This window comes from Phasianus colchicus, chromosome 13, assembly GCF_987193195.1.
Source record: "Phasianus colchicus chromosome 13, bPhaCol1.hap1.1, whole genome shotgun sequence".
NCBI lineage: Eukaryota > Metazoa > Chordata > Aves > Galliformes > Phasianidae > Phasianus > Phasianus colchicus.
The window spans coordinates 5,653,172-5,679,371 of NC_143448.1; positions in this window are offsets into that span (position 1 = coordinate 5,653,172).

Genomic DNA, 26,200 nt, shown 5'->3' on the forward strand with positions numbered 1-26,200 from the left:
ATTTTCCAACTGCTTTTAGACTGAAAATGATTTCCCTTCTATTCGTCACAGAATCCTGTTATTTTACATTTTAAAAGGTTCTTGCACACCTCCCCAGCACCTGGATTGTAGATGATTATTGGCCATTGTCGTTTGGAGATGGAAGCTGGCAGAATTTACCTCAAGCCTGTTCAACTAGATAAAAAGGTTAACTTCTACTTAAAAAGAAAAGAAAGAACAAAATCACCAAATAGCTGCTGTACTCTCAGCTAAAGACGTGCTTTGATTTGCTTATAACAAAGATCAGATCCTGCACTACTGGTCTGTAGAGCCCCTTTGCCTGCCATCCTGGTGCCTTTGCTGTCTACACACAGTGCTGGACACCTGCTCCTTTCTCCTCTCTTCCTCCTCTCTTCCTCCTCTCTTCCTCCTCTCCTCTCCTCTCCTCTCCTCTCCTCTCCTCTCCTCTCCTCTCCTCTCCTCTCCTCTCCTCTCCTCTCCTCTCCTCTCCTCTCCTCTCCTCTCCTCTCCTCTCCTCTCCTCTCCTCTCCTCTCCTCTCCTCTCCTCTCTTCATAAATTGGAATTCATTTCTTATTTTATTAAAACTAAAAAACCACACTTGTAGGAGTGTGACTGCTGGTTGATCACCTCAGCTCGAATGGTTTTAGAGCCCTTCACAATTCAGTGTACAACCATTTGGTCATAACCTTGTAAATATCACTTCATGTTTTAAAATATTTGAAGTGAAGAAGGGGAATAATTAACTTACTTCTGCTATCCACATTAAATAGATAATTAAGAATATGGATATTAAGGAGCCCAGTTTAATGTGCTACTGATTGATTTGCTGCAAGTTACTGTGAATAAGCTCTGCAAGGAGCAAAACAAGATTACAATTTAAACATTATAATTAAATAGGTCAGAATTTGTACCGTTTCCCATTCTCGTTACACCAGCATGGATAAAGGAGTTGTATCACACATCTCATAACAATTACTGGGGTAAAACATGTTTATCTTCTCAGCTGATGGTATTTTGACAACCACACAGTCAGTGCCAGAGAGCAACCGAAACATCTGTTTTTCAATGCAGTTTGAGGGCAGGATTTATTCTTTGGATGAACATAGCAAAGAGTGGTAAGAGCCACATCCCATGGATGGTATGGAATTAAAACCTTGATGAAATGATGTAACAAAATTAAGGAAGAAATCTGCTAAATGCTTCCCACTACAGCCCTGGAGAAGGTAATGCTAGCAGTGTAGTCAACGGCTCCTGCATTTCTGTGGTGTGGTTCCCCACACCTGGAGCACTCAAGTGTTCTCACTCTGAACCAATTTGGGTGGGTTTGTGGTTGGACCACTAACTGTGGCCTTTGAAGGGGTTTCTTGAAGTTGGGAGCTCAGCAAGCTGCTGGCTGCTCTTCCCTGTTAAGCAATGCAAGCCTGATTCCCAGTTTGCTCTCTGCTCAGGTTTAAGGACAAATATGCAGACAGGAAGTATGAAAATGGCTTGTTTTTTTTGGCTAGCTATCACATATGGCTGTTTAGTTTTTTGTAAGGTCTTTGCACGGAGATCTAAGCTTTGTTTTCCAAAACTCATGGACTGAGGATATGATGGCAGCTCTTATTAGGAAACAAACACAGCTCTATTTATGCAGAAAAGCTGTCTCTTCGTTAATGATCTTATGTAGGTAATAGCTAATAATAGTAATGGTAATTTTTTGCTTGGAACACATTTACCCAACATACTTGTATTTATTTTCAGAGAAGATGACATATACTGACTTCTTCAATACAGATATAAAGAAATCTCTGTTGTGTTTTACAGAACAACTGCCTTTATTCTCTCTTTTCCTGGAGCTGTAGAGTATGACTATTTAATTAAAGATTGAATGAGAGACCAAGTTTAATTTTTTCTAAACAATAAACTCCAACATATTCAACAATGTCTCATGCCTTCCTGGCATTTTGACGTACGCCTGCAGCAGAGAGTCTATTGAATTTGGTATGTGACTAAAATCTAACAAAGAACACTGTCTACTGAACTCTAAATCTGCTTGGTTAAATCATTCAATGTGCTGTACAACTTGTACAGCTGAAGCTGAAAATAAGCAGAGCCCTTACAAAACACAGCCAAGATGAAGTTTGGCTAAAATTTTCTAGACATAAGTTAGAAGCTTTGGGGTAGCTCTGATAGTACAGAAACAATCCGAAATTGTTACTTGATATGAGTTCATTTTCTTTCTTTTTCTTGTTACTTTCTACTACTTAAATTAAAACTGAGAGAATTGTGTTTTCTGGATGTTTGCAACCGATTGTCACAACAGTTGTAATCTTGGTAAGTACATTACTGAAGTAAGAACTCTGTCTGAGTGGAATGTGGAATTGGCCCAGTATTGACATCTCTACTCTAAAGTTACACAATAAATTCTTGTTGTGTATGATGTTAATAAAGAGAGAAAGGAAGAAAGGAAGAAAGAAAAATAAATCCCTTTACTGAAAAATAAAAGTCTTCTTTTACACCTCCAGTCAGTCACATCCATCTGTCAGACAGTACTCCCCAGGGGAGACGCTTCCATGCATTGGGCACAGTGTAGAAAATGCATAAGTGAAAATACGATGGGATAGTATCACATTTAAATAATAAATAAAGAAAATAGAAGGAAATATCCACTGAACTTTGAGAGAACTGTAAAAATTACATTTCATGCTAGACAGGGCCTGGAGGAATTGGAAGCAATGAAACAAATACAAGAGCAGATGAGAACACTCTCAGTAATCTGGTGAAACATTGTTATATACACTGGGCTAAGGATTCATCTTTGGTCAAACTCTGTTGAAAGCAGTCATTGGAAATAAAAGGTGAGGGCATTTATGAGCTGTTTAATACAATAATCTGAAGCCATGTTAAACCTAAATGACCTGTTCCACATGAAGATTGTACCCTCAATTATTTCAGAGCTGTTATAATGAAAATAGCAGGTGTCCTATTGCTTTCTGGTCAATTACCATAGTTAATGAATGAAGCAATTTTTTAATTACATTTAATTACACAAGATTGCTCAACTCACTTTGAGCATCTGTTTTTCTGCATGGATCTACTTTTGAACCCATTTTTTTTCATGTAGGTCATCTAGAGTTTGATCCAGCATAGCATCTGAGCTTGCATCCTCAGAAGGATGGGACGTGGGCCCTGAGGTCAGTGACAATATCCTCTTACATTTCAGACTGGAACAATCACACCCCCTTAAGAGCTGTAGTCATGATCATGATGGGACATGGGATTAATACAAGTACGGTCTCTGGTTTCTGGCTGTGACTTCTGCACATGTGTAAAGTCAGTTGCCTTGACAAGAACAGAAAGAGTTCCTCTTAACAGCTGTTCCCCTGGTTGACTGACCTCACTGCTCTCACTGTCACTGTACACCAACTAAAATGCTAAAGCTGAGCTTTGAGCCTGTGGGCTTCCAGCCCAAGCATAAGGAACCCAGCTCTTACAACAGGAGACCTGATTACCACAAGAACTTCCTGGCATCAGACACCTCAATGTCTTTATTGTAAAGCATTCATCTGGCTCGCTGTGCAGTAAATACCTCTAGTACTGAGATGCACTCCTGCTACCAGAAGGCATCAACTTGATAAATGAATTATTGAGTAAAACTCTATGGTCAGACTAGATAATCACAGTGATCCCTTCTGGCCTTAAAATCTATTATCTTAATTCTCATTTGCCCTAAGGCCATTTTACCCCCCTCTAGCTATATGAATGGACATTAAGGTTTGAATATTTATATCCCCTCAGAGGTTTTTTTCACATTGCCAGAGTGATGCCTTAGTAACCTTTGTGTGAATGAGAGCAAGGAGCTCCAAGTGCCTGGAATGCCCTGTTGGAAGCTGGCTCAAGGGCTGGGGTTTTGCTAATTTCTGTGGTTTTCCTCACCTGATCAATAGGTGTAGACTGTTTGGGAGGCCTAGTTTTAATATTTTATTAGCATTGAATCTCTTTGCTTATGGCTTTTGTGCTGGGGATTGACTAACTAGTGACATAACCTGATCACCTGCCTTTGGCACTGTGTTCAACCAAGGTGTACGCATTTCCCAGATGTTATATGATATAATATAAGCCTGGCAAGAAATGAAAAGAAGCCAAACAGTAAATCAAAAATGGTCTGTGCTATAAGTTTGGAAATGAGTCCTAATAGCCTGCAGCTGGACTTCATCCGTGATCAGATGAAATGTGCTGGTTCCTATTCGGAACTTTTGTTTCCAGTGCCTAGAAAAATCTGTTTAGTCCAATAAAGGCTGTAGTATTTAGTGAGTCTTGTGTGATAGTAGCACTCCACAGTGACTATGGTGACATAGATGATCCCATAGTGTTGGAGACTCTCAGCTGGCGCACCAGGAGCTTACTATGAAAGTAGAACATCTTGACCTGATGGCCACCTATTAATGTAACTGTGGCTGTGCCTTCAGTGTTGGATTTTTTGCATTAAACCCTGCAGCAGAATGGCTCCGATGTTGAGCACACATGTGCACACTCTAGTCACAGCCTCATTATTCTTGTGGTGTAAACAAGGTCTAATAATAAACAAAAATTCATGGTGGATGCTTGGATTAGAGGAACATGTGCCCATCTGGAGTACTGCATCCAGGTCTGGGGCCCCTACTTCAGGAAAGATGTGGACCTTCTGGAGAGGGCCTAGAGGAGGACCATGAAGATGATCAGAGGGCTGGAGTACCTCTCCTACGAAGACAGGCTGAAGGACCTGGGCTTGTTCAGCCTGGAGAAGAGAAGGCTGCGGGGAGACCTCACTGGGACCTTCCAGTATTTAAAAGGAGATTATAAGCAGAAGGAAAATCAACCTTTTACGTGAGAAAATAATGATAGGACTAGGGAAAATATTTTCAAAATTAAAAGAAGGGAGATTTAGATTAGAAGTCAGGGAGAGGGTGGTGAGGCACTAACACAAGTTTCCCAGAGAGTCTGTGGATGCTCTGTCCCTGGAAATATTCAAGGCCAGATTTAATGGAGCTTTGGGCAGCCTGATCTGGTGGGTGGCAACCTTGTCCACGATAGGTGTATGGAACTGGATGACCTTTGAGGTCCTTTGCAACTTAAGCAATTCTATGATTCTATGATGATTTCTTGGCAGGTGAGTGCTGTGCACTCTGAAGATCCAGCTTTGGAGAGTGGAGCCAAGCCCTGTGCTGGTCCTGCCTGAAGCAGACTGGGAGCATCAATCATGGTAGCACCCAGCCCTGCTGTACAAGAGTCTTAATCAGGCAGTGGGCTCCTTAGAGCTTTTGCTTTGGATTACACCGTGTCACCTTCTGTTATGTTGCACGGAGCCCTAAGCTGGCCTGACATGGAGTAACTCAGGGGACCTTGATGTGGAATGGCATTGTGTGATGCAGTGTGTGAGAAAAAAAGAGGCTCAGTCTCTCCTGGCATTGGCTACTCAATGTCTTGCAGCAGGCCAGCTGTTGGTTGGTGAGCTGCTGTGTAGAGCTTGGAATCTTCATTCAGCAAAATCTCATTGGCAAATTCTCATAAAGTGATAACACAGGGCAACAGTAGTCTAATTAATCCAACACAAGAGTTACACTCATTACAGACAAAAGCAATGATAAATGTTCTTAATTTTGTGCAGGCCAGCAGCTTATGCACTAGTGTTTCCTCAGTGGCACAGTGCAAAATTTCAGTCTTCCAGAATCAGTTAAAACTCATGCAATATCTTTTTATTTTTATTTTTATTTTTAATCCAACCAAAGCATATACTAATTCCAGGAATAAGTACTGCTTCCTCTTTACTTTTTCATCAGTTAGCACAAAACTAATCAACAGGGTGGGGCCTTAACCACTTAAGAATATTATTTAAATTTCCTATCCTTTCCCTTGGCAAAAGGGAGTTGGAAGTGGTGTTGGTGGTTAGCTGTGTGCTATGTAAGTAATGCTGCTCACGTGAGGATGAGTTCCACAGTTTTGTCAGGAGATGTAGATAAATTCCTTCTAGACGTAATCAGTTTCCTTAATTTTGTACTGCATAAAGAGCTTCCAACTTTAAAGACTCTTTTTGTGAATGGAAAAATAGGAAATCAATCCCATTTATCTGAATGAATCTTTCAGTGAGCTCAGGATTTAGTGTGGGGTACTACAGGCAAAATGTAAAAGATGCAGTAGCAGAAAAATGATTAAAACATTTTGAGTGAGGTTATAGAGATAAAAAATGAGATGGAAGGAGCTGGAAAAGTGAAAACTGTTTGATACGAAAGGTTTTTGTCTATTTCTTATATTTACTTCTTCTCTGTTCATAATTTCCTCTTCATCATCAATCATTGTCAATTTGAAAAAGTACTATACTTAGGGTCATTTATCCAGGGCTATTGGAGGCTAAAATTATGCAGTTTCAGTCAAATATACATGAATAAAGACTGTCATTTCTGATTAATGACATGTGACTTCAGTGTCTTACAGAATCATCTTGCCATCCAAGCTTTACAAAAAGGTTATTATGTAAAGGCCTTTCCCATAATATTTCTCCTTCTCCTCTAAGAACACTGCAAAAGCCATTTTGTTCACATTAAAATTAGTGCTGATATCCCTTATTCTTCTGGAAGTAATTGTTCCTCTGACTTTGAGATTTAGGCCAGTGGTAGTGCATTTCTGTGGGACTTAGAACTGCACTTCTGAGGATGGTCACTGAGCTCGTGTTTTTGTGCTGCTGCAGTTTGCTCTTTATTTCAGTTGTAAGAAAGATCTTGGAGTTTGTTTGAAAACAACAATCTTTATAAAACACTGATCTCATGCAATGTATTGGAAAAAAAACAAAAAACAACAAAAGAGGTGCATATGGCATTTTAGCATTAATTGCTGTTTCTCATGCTCCACCTTTTCCCTTCCTGCACTCTGCAGCTCTGGAATACCTTCATCTAAGGTATGTCTGTTCAGTTTATTTAACTTTTCTGGAAAGTCCTTCAAACCAAATGTAAGCATGCTTATCCCTATAAGTGCTGGAAATTGGCATGGCACTGGTGTGGTAAGGTCCCTCATAACGACTTCCCCTCTGCTTCATGGCAAAAGAAACAGTGGAAGAAGCAAGGGGGTAAGATGAACCTGAAGCCCAAAGCTTCTCCAGGTGGCTCTAATTGCTAAACCCTACCTGCTCTTTTGTTCTTCTGTTTCTAGGAGCTTCTTCTGTTGCTTTGCCTCTGCAGTGTTTTAGAAGCTGCTGAAGGGTTGCTCTTTGTGGCTTTTTTTTTTTTTCCCTCAACTGCAAGTTTGAACAGTATCTCAGTGTTGCAAAATTCTCCAAATGGTCAAACAGAATACGTTTTAAAGAAAACTTCCATTTGTCTGAAGTCAAATGTTATTTTCTTCCCTTATATCTTGTAGTGGAAATGCTGAGTCACATCTTGAAACAGTGATTGAGCACCAGGTGGGAAGGCAGGGCCAACCCAGGGGAGCTCAGGTGTGTACAATGTACCTGAGAGACTAGAAGGGGCAGAGTCAGAATCCATCCCTTCCTAGACCTCGTTTAGGGGTTGGCAGTATCAGGAGGTGAGAGTATCTTGCTGGAGATCCCTGCCTATGTGAGGCCTTCTGAAGGTAAGCAGTTTCTTTCCTTTGTTTCTGTGTCCAAAGCTGTTCTGCTTGAACGCATCCTCACTTGCTGCAGTTTGGGAACTTGCTGCCCTGCTGTCATTGCTGCACTTTCCATTGCATTACACTTCTAAATTTTGTTTTCACTGTGTTTTTAACTGAAAAAGACCTGCCTATTTGGCTGTGGTAATTTGTGTAACAGTTGGTGTTTGTGAACTGATTTGGTAATCTGAGTGAGATGCTATAGGAATGTGTCTATGTGTGTCAGAACCTCATCACCCTTACTGTAGGAAACTTCTTTGTTATGTCCAAGAATGTGGAAGTCTTGGTAGATTACTTGAAATAGGAGAAAATGAAAACAAGAGATAAGGGGGAAAAAAAAGTAAACAGACTACAAGCCAAGGGAAAAAGGTCTTGGTGATCAATAGTCAGCAACAGCAGTAGGACTAAGGAATGTGTAAAACCTCTTATTTGCATTGCATAGTGTAACACTGTCCTACTTTATGCTATTTTTTTCTCTGCAAATCAAATGGCGTTCAGAATTATGTCATGATATAGTTGAATCAGCTCTCATCCATTATGTTTAAAGACCTCAACACAGGGCATCTGTAATATAAGACTGTACATATTTCATGTGGTTCTGATACTATTAAAGCTACTTAAGTGTCATGACATGTTTATTTATGATATCATCAGAGCCACTTAATAACTTTTTCTTGGTTACTTGTTTACATCTGTGTAATATGGAGCCAGATTGTGCAGCCCACAGCCACACCAGTGAGCAGTTAGTCATGCAACTTCTGCCACTGTCGTAAGGGTTTCACAATCTGGCCTGTAATGTATCAAAACACATAAGGCCAAGATCTTATCACTTGCAATCATGTAAATCTGGCTTTAATCTATTTAAGCTCAGAGTTAGGTACCTAGACATAAATCAGTGAAATTCCATTGGCTTCAGTGTTTGATTCAGTAGAGCTATTCTGATTTACCCTGAGAGGATCAGGCCCATTAGATTTGCAATTTAGAAAAGCATTTGCTTCACTGCATGTATAAATGTTAGGATAGCTGAAATTAACATCACCACGAAAAAGATTATTTTCAATGCTGGCTGTTTAAAATATCTCTTTTCACAATATAAACAAAGAGAATTGTGTTAGAGTCAGAAGCAGGAAGGTTTAAGTGTCATATATGTCTTAACCTTTACATTGGCTATGAGTACATCAGTTCCTACAAGATGAACTGCATTATAAAGTAAATAGATCTGCTTTAAAGAAAGGTCAGGACACATGTTCTGCTAAAATCTAATTTCAGTCTATTGCCCTATAACCTGCTGCTCTCTCGAATACAACAGATATAATAGTAAAGAGACTGCATTTAATTATCTGTGATATAAAGCCTCCTTGTCCCCCTGAGAATATTCACAAGAATAATAGAAGGTATTCTCAAAATACTGTATTTACTTCTGTATAATGATTGCTTTTTGTTCTGTCTCTCCTGCTTTCTAGTAATATTATTCTAGCACCTCTTGCATCCTTAATTCAATATTATATTACATTTATGCCCTGAAAAGAGTGGATTGTTTTACAGAGCCAAGCAAACACGTTGCATGCTGTTAGCTGCTGGTAGGTTCCTGGGAGCTTAAGAGCAAGCATTGCTCATCATCCCTATGCATTAACGATTTGCTGCTGCATCTCTTTAGGATCAGCTGTATTAGTATCAACTCAATAACATCATTATTTTTGCCAGAAAATAATGTCAGAATAATTTTGAAGGGTACTTGCCACAATCTCAATGTTAGACTGGGTCTGGCAGAGAAACACCTAATGATAATGTGTAGACTCTTAAATAAAAGAATAATTAAGGCAGGCTCAGTCATGTTACAACAGTACTAAATCAACATGTCACTTAAAAAGGAGGTAGATGGTAAATTAGCTTTTAATGGCAGTCATTCAAACACCTGCCAGAAATACTTAATTTTGGGGATACAAAAGAGACAAACACCTGTCTGGGGTTCACATCCAAATAAATTTGTCTCACTTCTGAAAGTGTCTATCATTGCAAACAGATGTGTGCAATCTATATTCTAAACTGATATCAACTGGCCTGATTACTGCAGAAATTAGTGCAACTTCACCAGAACACTACCAAGCCATAGCAATCCTCACCTGGGCTCCATGCAGGGCTGTCCTGGGGGATGCACAGAAAGTAAACTTGACCTAAGACTTAAAGTGTTAGCAGTTTAAGGAACTTGTAACTTGTTCATATATAAGGAGGGATTGATTCCAGGTTTGGCTCCTGAAATTGACCAAGCTGATTGTGTTTCTAACACAGCCTTTCTTCCTTCATTTGTTACTGACTCCTTTATCTAATATGTAGATAGAATAAAACTTTATATACTGACATGGAATCTTGTTTTTGGAAGACAGTCTATCTAGGATAGTATTCTCTTGTCATTTGAAACATATCACAGAATGGCCAGGGTTGGAAGGGACTTCAAGGATCATGAATCTCCAACACCTCTGCCACGTGCAGGGTCACCAACCTCCCCATTTCATACTAGACCAGGCTGCCCAGGGCCCCATCCAACCTGACCTTGAACACCCCTAGGGATGGGGCATCCACAACCTCCCTAGGCAATCATATCCTCCTCACTGAAGTCTAGGGTGTTCTTTGAAAAGAAAGAAATGATGAGAAAGGAAGAGTAAAGAAGGAGAAGGAAAAAAAGAAAACAGGATGGTTCCTCAAGCTGTCCCAGGAAAATGAATAGCCTGAATTTGTACATCTGTAGGAAACTTGGGAATAGGATTGGAAATGTCTACGAAATTGTCACATGACAAGATGTGTAATTCTCTTCTCCTATGAAGGGAAGTTGTTGTATGGCTGGAACATACTGCTTTGTTGTAAGTCATGGAAGAAGATAGAAGTACTGCAGCTTGGCTGCCATTATGCAGACGGCTGATGTCACATCCACCAGGGTCCTCCTTGCCAGCAGCTGGGGCATATGAAAAGTCTTGTAGGAGCCAAAATAATTACATTATATCTGTCAGGCTCTAGATGGTGATGTGCTTAATAGCTCTCTTGGAATCTTTAAGGGGAAAAAAAAAAACACCAAACACCAATAAACTACAAAATAATAGATGCTTACATTGTGAGCCTTTTAATATCTGATTGATGTTCTGACCTCATATATCTAGGACTGCACACTTAGAGAAAAGCTACACTACAGAGTGTATTACTGGGCCTCTAGTAAGACTACTTTTTTTTTTTTTCCTAAGTTTCTTTCAGAGATCACCACAGGGTACCCTTCCAGTCTGATGCGGCCATAGCACAGCTCCTTTGTGGAGTCTAAGGACTGAGACTGTCCAGGGGTGTCTGAGGGATCTCATGGGCTTCCTCTTATTTTGTATGTTAAGTCCATAATGCTGTGGCAATCTGATGCCTTACAGACACACAAAATCTGTGAAGACGTATGACTGTACTGGTGAAGATGATTTGATCATGCCCAAAGGAGTACAGACAATTCCACCTAGAAGTGAAGAAACCTCTTCTAATTCTCCTTTATGGAGCATCTCTATAACTAACTTTGCTATCTCGGCGCAAGGAGACCCAGCAGTCTCTGTGGAGACACTTGGTTTTACAGTTGGAGGTTTTTAGAAACCTTAATGCTTCTACTCAAGAGAGAGAGTTCCTTCTGGGGCATGGAAATACAGGTCCCTGGGACCTGTCTTGCATTTCTTGCAAAATTAACGGTAATTACTAAGAATGATTAGCAGATTCATTGCTTATTAGTCTTACTTCTTAAAATTCTGAAGCGTTTGGGTTTTTTTCTCCCACTGTAAGAGATCATTTTAATTTTACTTCTTTGTCTGTAATAAAAATTGACGTTAAAGGATGCCTGAGGCAGCATAATGAGAAAATGAAATTAGTTTTTCAGTTGGCTGGTCAAAAGCATTTTATACATGATAATAAACAGTTTATTTTACTCTTTTGCTTATGACATAATAAATGATAAAAACATTTTCCTGAAATAGATATTGCCCACTTTGCTACAGAGAGCTCAAGTCGGGATCTTTTCCATTTGTAGTCAGATAACTTTGAGGAATGCTTCTTCTCTGTATCTGCTTTTCTTAATCTTTTTTTTGGGTTGTATGCAACTGTGGAGTTCCACTCTGGATCAAAATTTAGGATTTTTTTCTTCCTCCTTTAAGACCTTTACTGGAAATGCAGAGTCAGCCTGTGTAAACCAGGAACAAATCTGTGTCAAGATACCTTTCAGAAATTCACTATTTTCAAACTATCCATTGCTTTCCGGGACCATGTAGGAGATTTTTTGGATGAAGGGAAAAAAAAAAGGTTATTCTGAAGAGCCATTCAAGATAGATCTATAACCACTTAGAGATTGGCCTGGTTTCAGCTGCCTATCCTTGCATTCGTATTTTGTGGAATTTTAAAAACAATTTCTTCACAGAAACTCCTCCTGAAGGGAACGTTTGAGATTCTCTGACTTTTTTAGATTGGCTTACATCATAGAGGCTTCTTCAAGGGAAGAAATCAGGATAGGCTTGTGGTGAGATGAACACATAACATATTGATAGATGTAGTTACATATATGAACTGGGTAAGAAAGAGAATAGTGGAGATTCTTGCATATGATTCTTACAGTTCTTGACAGCTTGAACTCCCACATGCTTGACTAGTTCAATACTGGATTAGTGTGATGCCTGCTTGGCGGATCCTGTGGGGCATAGGCTCGGCAAGAAACACATCACTCAGGATTTTGGGGACAGCTTGTAAACTATCCAGCATCACTGGCAATCCCACTCCAATCAAATTCAAGTTTGAAAATTGAACGAGGGGGGGAAAAGAGAAGCTCTTGTATTTATGCTCCTATAATTTATGTTCTAAATTGAGACTTACCCATTTCTGTAGAATAGCACCGCTAAAAGACTGCTTTGTAAAATAATTGGAACTTTACCGAGCAAGCTATAAGATGCTTAATTACAAAAGTAAGAAGGAAAATCAGAATGGATATGAAAAGACTGCACTGAAATTATGATTATTTTTATTAGTAAAACAGCAGCTGTCATTAATAAAGTCATGGTGTTAGCTATTAACATCCAGGCCAGCTTTTTTTTTTTTTCTGTGCTTAGGGAAAAGGAGTGTTCCACTGAAGCACATGAACAAGTTGTTTGCAAATTGCAGGCTATTGCATTGAATTAATGGAATGATCGCTCAAGTGATCATCTGGCCTAGAGGGCAGGTCTGCAAGGAGGGAGGTGTATGTTTTTTGTTTTTCTGTTTGTTTTACAGATGTTTTTGAGTCTGACCATAAAGCCTTGATGGCAGTGAGAGCCACTGCATTTCCCTTCCCCCCCAGAGACTCATTTTTCTTCGTGGAGTGGAATTCAAACCCAGCTGAGGTGCCACTTCTCAGCAGTATAATAAGGATAATTAAAGAATAGAAATGATTACCAAGGTGCTATAATCTGCCTGTTATTTAATGTCCTAAAAGCTTATCTCCACGTTTAGGTACAAACTGTGTTTTACTGAGTGGGATTTGGTGGCCTCTGCTCTGTTCACAACTGCAGGACCAGTTTGGAAACATTATCTATGGCTGTATTACAGCTTTTAAGAAGCAGATTGCTTGCTATCGAGATAACTGTGTCACTCTTCATATCTGTGTATGTGAGGGAGTCCCAGGGACGTGAAGAAACATGATCCTTATGCCCAAGGTCCCTTTCCATGTTAATAATGGATATTCTGGTTTTCAGTGCATCCCTGCTGGGGTAGGGCTGTGCAGTGTGACTGGGGTGTAATTCCTCTGCTCTAAATCCAGACCTGAACCTGACTTTCCTCATCTTGGCCTCAGCACGGAGCCAGAAAGGGTGGAAGATGTCAGGAATTGAAATACCAAATCAAACTAGTGCAGTGAAGGAGACAGATTACCTAACTTATACCTTTAAATTTACCCCATTAAGATACAGATTAATTATCTTTTGTCATTCCAGATGTATTTCCTGAGAATGGTCTAATTTTAATGGTTGAGACTTCTTCCTCTTAAATTCTTTGTAGCATGGATTAAATAATTATCCAGGGATTTCCTTTATACACACCAACAAACCACCCCACAGCATTTGAGCAAACACAGATATTATGGCAACAATAGCAATCTTGAACCCATACGGAGCTATAATTTAAATAGGAATTGTTCCAAATATACTCTGGTTCTTTTTTTCTCCAGTGAAGAGAAATTGAGTAAATTTCGAAGGAAAATATTCAGAGTGTGTATATCTTGCTTTTGTAAGACCTCAAGTAAACTCCAGATTACTGAAGTTGTTTTTTCCTATGCGAAGAAGTGCTGCTAATGTTCCTAAAATGAGTAAATGGGCATAGCTGGTAAAATAACATCTACTTCTGCTTAGCATTTGATATAAAACATTTCATATAAAAATTTCATTACAGATGCATTATTCCCAACTTGTTTGTCATGAGGGCTGAAAAACTGAGTAAAGGATTGCACCTGGCTGCCCCTTCATAGGATGCCTGAAAGAGATCACTTATCTCCAACTTCCAGCAATTTGTCAGGATGCCTAAGGACAAGCAGAGTGACCTCCCTTTCACTTTAAAACTCAGTTATAGGAAATAGAAGCATGGGAAGGAAAAAAAAATCAAACATTTTTCAGAGAGGGAGCAGTAATTTTTTTAGGCTCTCTCTCTGACCCCATTGTGTGTGGTGTCCATATGGATGAGTTTCTATGGGTATATATGCTCTTCTAACATATCAAAATATTTACCTTGTGCATTGCAGTACAACATCATTAATTTTCCTAACCTCCCATTCTCAGTAAGTGCCAGCTGTCTTTGGGTTTCCAAGGCACTCGGATCTGATAAGCGAGCTCTTGTGTTAGCGCTGCGACGGTCAAAGGTCCATGTCAGGTCAGGACCTCTGCTCCGTGGGAGAGATAAACTGATTTAAAACTACCAGAGGAAACAGCTAAAGGGAAAAATGGAATTTATAAAGCTTATGAAATGTCATGAGACACGATGCAGCCTTTCGGACAAGTCAACCTGGAAGAAAAAGGGCAAGATCAAAAGACTGCTACTAGAATAAGACCTGGTGCTAGAGGCATAATGAGATCTTTTTTAGCCAGATCAGCGATGATGCTTCGATTTCCTTCTAGGAGACTGGAAATGTATAATTAAGAAGGTTCTTTTTTCTCTGCAAATTCAGCTTGTAAGCTTTGTTTAGTACAATAAAAAAATCCAGAGATATAAATGCATCTTATTTAATTGGACTTTATGAAATATGCTAACGTGTCATCTTCTGGTTAAGTGGATAAACTGCACAACTATTAAAATATGCAAGATATAAACCACAGCCAATTAAATGATACTGAAGTAGTGTGGCAGACCAGATTAAATCAGTGTTATTGAGATGATATACACAACACCTGTGGAACAACATGGGTATCTGCTGTGAAAGAGAAGAGGGAGTTTGTTGGGATTCCAGCTGCCCAGATGTGAGTCCTGAGCTGTGAAGAGGGATTCTGCACTCACAGACAGATCTGAAGGAGGCCTGTAAGTTTTCCCACCTAGCAGAAAAGGCAATCAGCATCTTGTATTTATTTGTACCAGCTGCCACCAAGGGAAAGGGCAGGAGAACCAAGTGGAAGCAGATTTGGTGCAATTATTCCCCTCTCATTAAAAGCAACCAGCTGTGCCCCTGTGGAAACACTGAACTCAGGGGAAAGGCAGCAACCTTTGAAAAACTCACTGTTGCTGTATTTCAGAGCAGGATTTAGCCCTGAATGTTCAGGGACTGACAAGTAGCACTTGTACTTCTCCATTTTCTCTTCTCTGTTTTTCCAAATAGGAAGGTCTCACCACTGAAGTTCAAAAGTAACTTTATAAATCCTTAATCAAGTTCAGTACTTATGATGCAATGGAAAGGCTTGTGCTGGAAATCATGGATTTTTTTTTTTCCAAACTATCAAATCTGGAGCAATATTAAATGCGTCACAGCAGGATTAGGATCATCTTATATTCTGCTCCTAAGGTTCTCTTGATATGAACAAATGAAGGAAAAAGTGAACTAGTTAAGAAAATACACCTAGATCGCGGTTCTTTAAATCAGAAATAAATATATTTTACACATTGTAATAATCAATATATACCAGACCAAGACTGGTTTCAGTCTTGCATTTGGAGATTTCTGTTAACAGTGGCAGAAATTTATAATTCAGTGCAATTAATTGTTCTTGTGGAATTTCCATTTTGCTTATAAAAAATAAAGGATTAAAATGATATTTTTTCTTGTCTTTTTCCAATAAAATTTTGCATGTTTGGATTAGTAGGAGACTAATTCAGCAAAACCCAAGCTAAATCAAATCGAAAGGGAAAGGTTTTGTTAGAAATTTTAACTAGACTGAGTGAAATCAATAGCTGCTTAGTCTTCAAGTATTTTCTGAGATGTTTGAAGTTGGTATTATAACCTATACAGAATATTTTCAGGAATTAACTCAGAAGATTTTAATTGGTCTTTTACCTCTTCCTGCTACGTTTGCACAGGAATAGAATTGCCGGAATACAGGGAAGTACAGCCCAAGATTTCTGTAATTCACCGTTTCTAACACAGAAACAAGAGCTTCAGACTTACAGAGTCTCCCCAGGTACACCATGCATGGATGGCTTGCTTTCTGCTCTGCCAGCCTTCCCAGCATATATAAAATAAAATTGCATTATCTTGGCGCTTCCTATCTTAATTTCTGCATGGCTAGATTGCTTTTCTCCTCTGTTTTTGTTAGGAGGGGCTGGAGTGATGCAGAGTTTCACTAAGCTTTGCCAGGAGATGTTTCCTGCCTATCAAGAAAATTGGGCAAAATAATGATCAGACAGGAGTGTACATTTGCCATCTTGCTCTGCTCTTGCAGTGCTGACTCCTTTGCTGGTGTTGATAACATCAGGGAGATGACCTTGCAAGGTGTGCCGCGCATTTATTTCATGTCCAGGCTCTGCCAGCATGTTGGTTGAAGTATGATTGTTGTCAAGCCCAGAGATGTAATTACCATGAGAGTAAATGTTAATTGGTTTATTGAGTTTAATTGGGTATCATTAAAAATACTGCCTTATGCAGGAACTAAGACAGTTTATTTTTAAAGGAAGACTGATCATTCTGATTTAATCGCTTGCGTACAACCTTAGTTTTCCATGTTTTTTTCCACAATGAATCCTGAATGAACAATGTCCACCACCAAGGCTTGTTGGTTTATTTAGTTTTTACTTATTGTTTGGACAAACTCTGTTTTTAATTCTGCTTACTGTTCTTGACCTTTTCCCAAAATTTTGGGTGAAGAACCTGATAAAACATTTGATGCTATTGTTAAGCTTAATTACAACTTCAGCTTTGGCAAGAGATGTGCCGTAAGTGATATAAAGAATAATAAAACTGTAGAGGTCAAAAGAGCTGAAAAGAAGGCTTCAGTAGTCATAATGAATAATGAGTTGGAATAATTAGACAGTTTTAATGATGATTATCAGAAATTAACAGGTGATGTCACTAAAGGGTTTCAGCTGCTCTTAGAATTACTGATAAGAATTTAAAAACAGGCAGTCTACAAATAATACAGGTGGGTTTTGACATTTGTGGGCCTTCAGTTCATGAATACACAGGAATTTAGGATGGCCTAGCTAAAGATGAATCAGATTTCAAGAGACCTTTAGCACTTTTGTGAGTAGAATTTTGTAGGATTGTGTCCTTCTGTGGTAAGCAGGGAAGATGGGGCACATTGAGCTTCCTGTATTTTCAGAATATATGATGCTGTAGCATAATACAGATAAGGATCACAGAGTAGAAATCCATTATAAAACTTAATTTAAGCTTTCAATTTAATATTAAAAATTTATTAGTCCTTCATTCCTCTCTAAGGCCTGTGCATTTGGTTCCCTTTAGTGCCACTGACTCACGGTTACTAAGGCAACTCTAGCTTTGGAGCGAATAGCACAATAAAAGTATTTGTTATTTATTTAAATTTAAAGGCATTTATTGTCAAGGCTAGCTATTGATATTAAAGGTACTTATTGCACTGGAATTACAAAATGTATAAAGTAAAACTTTAATTATGCAATACATACTGAAAATATTAATACTCTTTTAGTATTTAAAGCAGAATTAAATTTTCTCCCAGATGTGCGGGACAAAGAAAATCTATGTAAGTGTGAGTGTTTCATAGCAGAATTTAATATAAATTTTTGAAGCAGGTATGTGGGAATGTCTCTGTGGCTCCTCTACATCTCTATCTGTATGCAAAGCTCAGCACCACCAGGCTGGGTAGAACCCTGAGTGTGGGGCTGTCCCCTCACAACAACATTAGGACTTGCAGGTGGGCCACAAGGTGATATTGCTCAAAGCAGTAGAGCCAGCTTTGTCTTATTTTGGCTTCAGCTGGCTTTGGCTGATGGAAAGTTAAAAAGAGGCTCACTGCAAAGCAGCGGTAAGGAGTTCAGTGTGAAGTTTGTCTTATTTTCTATCTCGAAGTTAGAGGGATTTGAAACTCATCCAGGGATTTGAAACTTCAGTAGCTTCTTTTCTGGTATGCTTCAACCAGGCAAAGAAATTTTCAGGCTGTTTTATGCCTTACTTCTTCCATGAAGCCCATTATCTGCTCGTTATTGAGCTACAGTAAACATGGAGCCCTTGAAGTACTTTTTTCTTCCCAAATCACTTTAAGAATGAAAGCTTGCGACATCAAATTGAGGATGTATTGTCAAATGGAATCATTTCAAGGTAAGCAGAGAGTTTTCTTTGCATAATGGCTGACATCTTGGGTAGATGTGTGCAATTTGAATAAAGGAAGGTTGGAGTTTGTATATGAGAGTGAGCTGAGAGGGGTTTTCTCATCAGTCATTGCTTGGTTTCTTGCATGTATCTTGTAGCAAAACCAGCCCAAATAGCACTGTCTCATTCCTGGATAATGTGTAGTGTGATAAATTAGCCTGCACAAGTAACTACGTATGACTGGTAGCAGCAAAGAGGTAACATAAATAAAACAAAGTTAATTAAAATGTTAGCAAATATAAATAATCCAAGGTTAGTGAACATTGTTTCATTTTAAATTAATAAATATGCAAAGGTAATGTTTATAATTAAAGCTATAATTTATCTTCATGCTCTGCTTGTTTAATAACAGTGGTAACATAATGTTACATGCAGAAATGTAGTAATAGATTTGTTTAGCACTGACATTATAAACAAATGTCTCAGTCTATTTATTCTAAGTTATGATACAGATTCTTTTCACATGCATCTGATGGCCTTTAAACCATTTAAAATGAACTACATTAATGTAATCTAATCTTGATACTGAACATAACATTTCAGTTTGAATTATCCAGAATCCATGATCCATTTTATTACTCACAAAGCACTTTATACATTTATGATAATGGCAAACCTTACTCTGGTATTTAAATCCCATTTCAGATGGGATTTTTTTCTTATAATTTTATTTTTTAAAGCATTTCGGTAGTAAAATACAAATAAAGAAAAGTCAATGCTCAGTAAGCCCTTTAACAAAGCAAACAATCCGACTTTTTATGACATTAGCAAATAATAAAGAAAAGATCTGACATTTACACTTGATGAAATTTTATGATATAACAGAGATGAAGAAAATGGAATGGAAATCACACATGATAAAACCTGTCAGTGAAATTCAGATAGGTCTTAAGAATAACTGCTGCTAAATATTTTGGGAGCTCTCTTACTTTCCCATCCTTTGCTGGGAAAATCTGTCCAAAGGGTCAGCTCTCCAAATACTTTATTTGGTTTGAGTCATTCTAGTAAAATAATAATGAGGGTCTTCAGGGCATACATTCATGTAGTGAAGAAGGCAAAGCAATGTGGTATAGAAACAGTCAAATAAAGGTTTGTAGGTATTAGAATCAATTTGATACAGTGGTCATAGGAAATGGATTTAATTTTCTTGAAAATTCTGGTAAACGTTCTTGGAATTTGCACTTAATCAAATGGATTTTGAAGTAGAAGTATTTTATATTTATAGTTGGTCTGGAGTTTCAGCCTATGTGCCTGTGGCTGTATTTCTGGTGTGGGAATATTACCTATGTTGCTAAGAGCAGTTTTGCTCATTATCTTATTTCAGTGAAATGTATTTACAGGTAATTCCTGCCTTTCCATAGATGAGACCACTCACGTGCATGTAACTAATACGCACGAGACCTAAATTTGAGGTGAGAAGCTACAAGAACCTTCTTTTAAACAATAAATGAAATTGCTGAGATATGAAGTTGATTTGACTAGGCTTTTGAGCACAGTTCGAGCTGGCTCTCCTCATCCCCAGTGCTGCAGAGCTGGATATCCAGCTTACACACAAAGCAGTGGTGAGCATAGTCAAGGAGGATGACTGCTGGCCCAGTATTGGGAATTGGAGATTATCTGATCGCTCACTGGTCTAAAATAAATAAAAAAAATGCAATAAAACATATTCTGAGTCTGAATGCTGAAGAATAAATTAAATGAGCATTCTGGATAATCTGATTTTATTGGCTTGTTTTACTTCTGATACGTCTCAGAAGAGAGTGGTAATTGTGTGTGTGTGCATAAGGCTATTATTAACAAACTGCTGCTTTAAGAAAGCAGTTTGAGAATTATGTCATTCTCTACTTTGAGAAAGTTTGTCTTTTGAAAGCTTTGCACTCAATGACATCCCCAGCAGAAGTTAGTCCTTTATAGGAATGGTGCACGAATGTTCTTTTTGTATCTGCATATTGCCAAGGGGGACAGTAGGGACATAAAAGGCTGAAATATTGCTGATGTGTTTTAAAAAATAAAAAAAATCTTATCACAAAGCTAGCTAAATTTACTCTAACAGCGTTCCCTTATAGCACAAAGACTCCATTGCACTATATATGTAATACATATATGTTCTCACAGGGCTGTCATCAGTAAGTAAATAGGTTATAGACAGATAAATGTGATGTTTTAAAAAACTAATGTGCAAGAAAATGATGGGGTAATAGAAGAGTCAGAGATGATGCGATTCACACTGTGGAGCTCACTGAGATGTTGAAGTTGTGTGTGCTGTACTTCTGCCAGGATCTCAAGGAATGCATGTCATGCTTGGTCAGGAAAAAGTGTTACCTTGAAGCATGGAGAACTGGGTCCAGGAGCTCCTGGTTCTTCATTTCCAGTCCTTGGACCAGCACCTTCCATTGTGCTGGACAACTCATAACTGCTCAGGTGCATTCCTCCTTATTATGTGCAGTTGGTAATAGGGAACTTAATAACCTTTACAGAGGTTGGGTGGTGTGATTTAAATGCCAAGGTCTAGCATCTTAAAAAAGAAGCTTGCATTTGTTTCAGTTGGTATTGTTAGGACAAGTGGAGAATATTTAGACATCTAGTTTTCAGTAGATTCATTATGAAAAGAAGAAAAGCTTTCTAAAATGTTATTTTTAATACTGTATTTAAGAACAAAAAATGGAGAGAACATTTCTGAGAAGTTAAACAGCAGGTTTCAGCTGTATCGTTCTCTTTAAATGATCTTTTATAGTAGGAGACAAAAAGAGAAAGGTATCTTCAGAAGTGGTATCATGCTATTTTCATGTTGATTGCAGTAAGTGCCGAGAGTTGAGCGCATTCTGTGTAAAATCAATGTCTGTTGGGGGGAAAAAAAATAAAAGGAAAGAGCAGCACAAAAACTTCAGGCTTTATCTTTTCAGTGCCTCTCTGGGAACAAAGTGGTGCCCAGGGAGGGCAGGAGCAGGGCTGGAGGAGGCAGAGGACAACAGTGGGGCTGTGCAGGGTGAGAGCGGAGAGCTCCAGGAAGAGCACTGAGAGGGAACATCTTCATTAATTTTATCGTTTATTTACTTTCTAAATCTTCTTGTCTGTTCACTCAGCCTTGATCCCGTTCTGTGATACCTGTGCAGATCTATAGTAAACATCTCCCCTCAGGGTAGTGCAGAAGAGATAAGTCTGGACTGTATAAGGAAAAAAGCAAAAAAAAACCCCAAAACCAAAAAGCAAAGCTTGTTGAGAGCTATAGTCACTGGTACAGCCTGACAGCACCTGAAACTGATAGTAAAAAACGCTGGGTATAATATAGCCAAATTACTCCTATGTTCTCTCACTAGAGAAATCTTTTTTCCTTTTCTTCTTCAGAAAAAAACCTTTCCTTGGTATAATTATTAAGGCAGGCCTAGGGAACCGTGTTCATTTCAGAGCTTTCATTTTTAGAAAGGCTGTTTAATATTTATATAAAGCTCATGTTAAGTTTATGCACCTGTCAAAATACTAAATTATATGATAGTGATTGCAAAATGAGCTATTTATCAGACAGATGTCTGTGCTGAACCTGCAGTGTGTAGAGTCCTGGATGTGCAGCCTGGGGGGGATGCTGTTAACCCTGTTGGCTCTGAGGGATTATAAGGAGATATCGTGGAATCATAGAATCAGTAAGGTTGGAAAAGACCTCTAAGGTCATCCAGTTCAACTGTCCATCTGCCTCTAACACTGCTCAGTAAACCATGTCCCTATTCCACTCTCAAAGTTTCCTGTAGTGTTCTTCAAAAGTTGCTTCGCTTGGACAAAGTGTGGCTTCTTTCTCTAGCTATGGTCTTAAGAGTGGGAAAAAAAAAGTCAGAGTACGTGTTAAATGGAAGACAGATATTCTCAGACAGATATTCTCTTGTAATTAACAGCATAGTGGGACAGTGCTTTGAGTGGCTGAGGTCTGATCTCATCCAGCAGTAAATCACAGCAGAAACGGCTGTTTGGCACTGCTGGTGTGGGGCATCACGAGCCTGTGCAAAGGGGCAGAGATTGAGAGCAAGGTCAGAGCAGGACAGTGTGGAGATTGACATGTTGGTAACCCAGGGCAGTCATAGCACCACTCCTGTGTGAAGCTTAAGCAATTTGCTGTAACTTCTGCCAGATGTCTCTGGGCTTGCATTTGCAGGGGGTTTGCGTGGTGTCTATTTGCCTTTGAGGCATATGCCTAAGGACTGTGGCTGCCAGGCTGGGCTATCAAGACACATACAGCACAGTGCTTTGTTCTAATCTTCAGTGAGCAGTTCCTGTGCACCAGAAACCCCTGGTTATACCAGAAATCTGGTTATACACCAAAAAAAAATCCCTCCAACAAAATATACTTTGATCCCAGACCTTAGATGTTTGGCTCTGCCATCTAGAGACTTAACTCCTGGTCTAAAGCAAGCTGAGCTTCTCTTATATAGCTTAAAAAATGCAGTGTCTCTACATTCAAAGGAATGTTGTGCTGCTTTCTGAAAAAGGTATTTATTTAGGAGAAATAAACTGCATAGGCTTCACTCTGCTTTGGAGAGGAGTTCTTTGCAAAGGTGACTCAATGTAATCACTGTTAAAATAAACTCCACCGATCTGAACAGGTGTATGGCGCAGTTGCTGCTTTTCAGCAACACAGCAGTTCCTGCACCATCAGTGGAAAAGAAATGTTTGCATTAAGGAGAAAAAATAAGAAAAAAGGGGAAAACTGAATTCTTCCCTCAAATGCAAAGCAGTATCTGTTTGCTGGTAAGCTCCCCTGAACATTTGTGCATTCAGAAACCAAGAAGGAAACCAGCAGCCGCTATCAGTCTGGAAAGTCATGGCCCATATTAGCAGGAAAAGCAGGGAGAACTTTGATAAATGTGTGCTTGGGGCAAAGTAGATTTTTATTTTTTCTTTTATTTATTTTTTCTTTGAGTTCTTCAATTCAAAAACCATTAGTGAATTGTGCACAAAGTATTAAAGTATCAGTACAATCGATAAAATATCCTGCATTTCACTTATGCTCCATTCTTGCTCTGGTTACTTAAAACATAAATATGCTGGGGAGAGAAGTAGCTTTTTACTCAGTTTGCACTTGTTTTGATTCTGTGTGATGGATTATGAATTATCATGATACTGATATACCTATGCAAAAATATAATGCAATAGATGTCTAATTATGACCTGAAGTGAAAATGAGTTATAACTCCTCATGATACTTCTTATGATTTGCTGCATTATAAATAACAGTGATTTATTGTTGTTTCACCTACTGCTCTGCTGGTGATGGATCATAATAGTACATCATCGTAATTTTGAAATCAGAACAGAGCTGTTTTTTCTCCCATATAATTCAATTTTAACTCCACTACTAAGGTTGTTGAGTATCACAATCCATCTACTTTATGTTAAGTTTTATTAGAATGAAGATACTTTAATATATTTGGTAGCTGTTCATTACTGCCATCTGTTTATTAGACCTCTATATTAAACTGTCCAACATACCTTTTGATACACTTAATGTTTTCAACATGACCCGTGTGACAACTACTGAGAAAAAGAGATGACTGGGAGGTGGTGTAATCTTCTCTGCAGATATCCAAGACTCACCTAGACACTTTTCTGTGCCACCTGCTATTAGGAATCTGCTTTAGCAGCAGGGTTGGACAAGACAATGTCCAGAAGTCTCTTCCAACTGCTATGGTTCTATGAGAACCAGTGTTGAAAAGGAAGGCTTCCCTTTTCACTTTTGATTCGTACTTCAAGCAAAACTGCTGTGATGCTATTGTAAGTTTTCAAGGCACTGGGATTTAGTTCCATGGTATTCTGTGATTTAATCAGAACCTGGATCTCAGATTCTCCTTTACTCTCAGCTGTTCCATGCATCATCCCCTTGGATGTGGCTGGGTAGGCAGGACAGACCCAACGGGGTTTTCATGGGACATTATCCTTTGCAGTAGGATGCCTTGTCCAAAGCAGAGCATCCCTGCTGTTATCCAGCCAGGCTTCTGTAGGAGATGGATGAAGATGAGCCTCCTTGACTGGGCTTTGGAGGGAGCATTTGGCATCCCAGCCTAGGAGTGAAAGGGGTTGACCAGGTGGCGAGAGTATTGTTATCAACTGTCCTGCTGGCTTAATCTTGACATTTAAAAGCAAGGAACAATGGAAGTACACACTGAAGTTCAGACAAGTTGTTTTAGTAGTTAATTATTAACTTCATTTTAAAAAGTTCAGGTCAATCTCAGAGCTTAACAATTAAGAATTTGGTAGAATGATTTTCTTTCCCTACCCTGTGCTTGTCTGTGAGCACAAAATAGCATGGGTTTTCTTAAGTTGTTTGTTTGAAATCATTTTTGTGCTCATATGGCTGTTCATGAAATGTTTTCCAATTCTTTCCTGCTTGTGTGTATCTCTAAACGGGAGGTTTTCTGCCTGGATGTAACACACCTACAATTTCTCTGCCTGGAGTAGTTACTTCTTAAATACAAGAGCATGAATATTTATGATGTGAAGTGCATTTTCTCTGAATATTCTACAACATCACTTAAAAATATTTGTTATGACTGTTTCTACCATTAACTTGTAAATGTATGGAAAGCAGGCACAAACAGAGTAATAGTTTGGCTTCTCTGAGCCCCTTCTTGTAACTGTGGGTTTCTGCCAACTAAATAGCTGGTGGAGTACTGCAAGGAGATGAGTGGGGCTGTGGGTTGGAATGGAGAAGGGGAGAGAGAGACGGATTGGAATGAAGCCCCCAAGGTCTGCTGTGAAGTCCCAGTGAGAACAAGCCACGGATTGTGTCTCTAGGAGAACATAACCAAAGGGTTGGAGAGGGGTGGAATGGGGCAGTCACAAGGTGACCTCTTTTCATCCCACCTGCATAAGACATTGGGCAGAACAGCGCAGTCTGTACTGTGGTTATTCTGTTTATGTGCTCAGTTGAGAATTAGCTGTTTGGTTCTGCAGCTAGCTTTGAGCTTTGACATACCTTACAGCTTCTAATTTTCTTAAATGGCCCTGAGAAGGGAATGTATTAGTTGGTCAATGTAGTTTCACTTTTTCTTTATTAATTTTTTGACTACTTATCACAGAATCACAGAATTGCCAGGGTTGGAGGGAACCTCAAGGATCATGAATTTCCAACCCCCCTGCCACATGCAGGGCCATATTCTTCATGTAGGAAAGGGGTGCATATAAAGTTTATCCAGTACTTGGTTGTTGAAGAGCAAACAATTCCAAGCGTCTGAAAACTTTCACAAAAGACCATTGGAGCTTAGAATCTGGGAAGAAATGAATAAGTAAAATGTATATGTTAAGATGAATAAGTAAAATGTAAAGGGGGGAAATAACAAATGCCAAAACAACAACAAAGCAAACCAGAAAACCCTGGAAGCATGATTAAAATGAGTATGTATGCAGACTTAAAGTCCCTACTTTACAACTGATTAAATAACTGCTTGAGCAATAATTTATTTGCATGCTGTTAATTAGAAGCATAATTAATTTTTGTAGATTATAAATAATGGTGTGCAAAATGTCATTCCCAGCAGATCAAATGGAAATAATATAAACATTCTTAAAAACCGAAGAATAGCTTGCAATGAAACAGATTTAAATTAGTTATGATTTTTTTGTGATGTCTTGTGCTAATGAAAACTATAAATTTGTGTCTGAAGTTAGTAATTTATCGGCAAAATGCAAGGGTTCATTAATCATTCTGCTTTCTCTTATACTTGGCACATATGGAAGGAAAATCTCTATGTTTATCGCTGCTTCAAATAAACAGTAGCATAAGTAGATTATTCCCAACAGAAAGA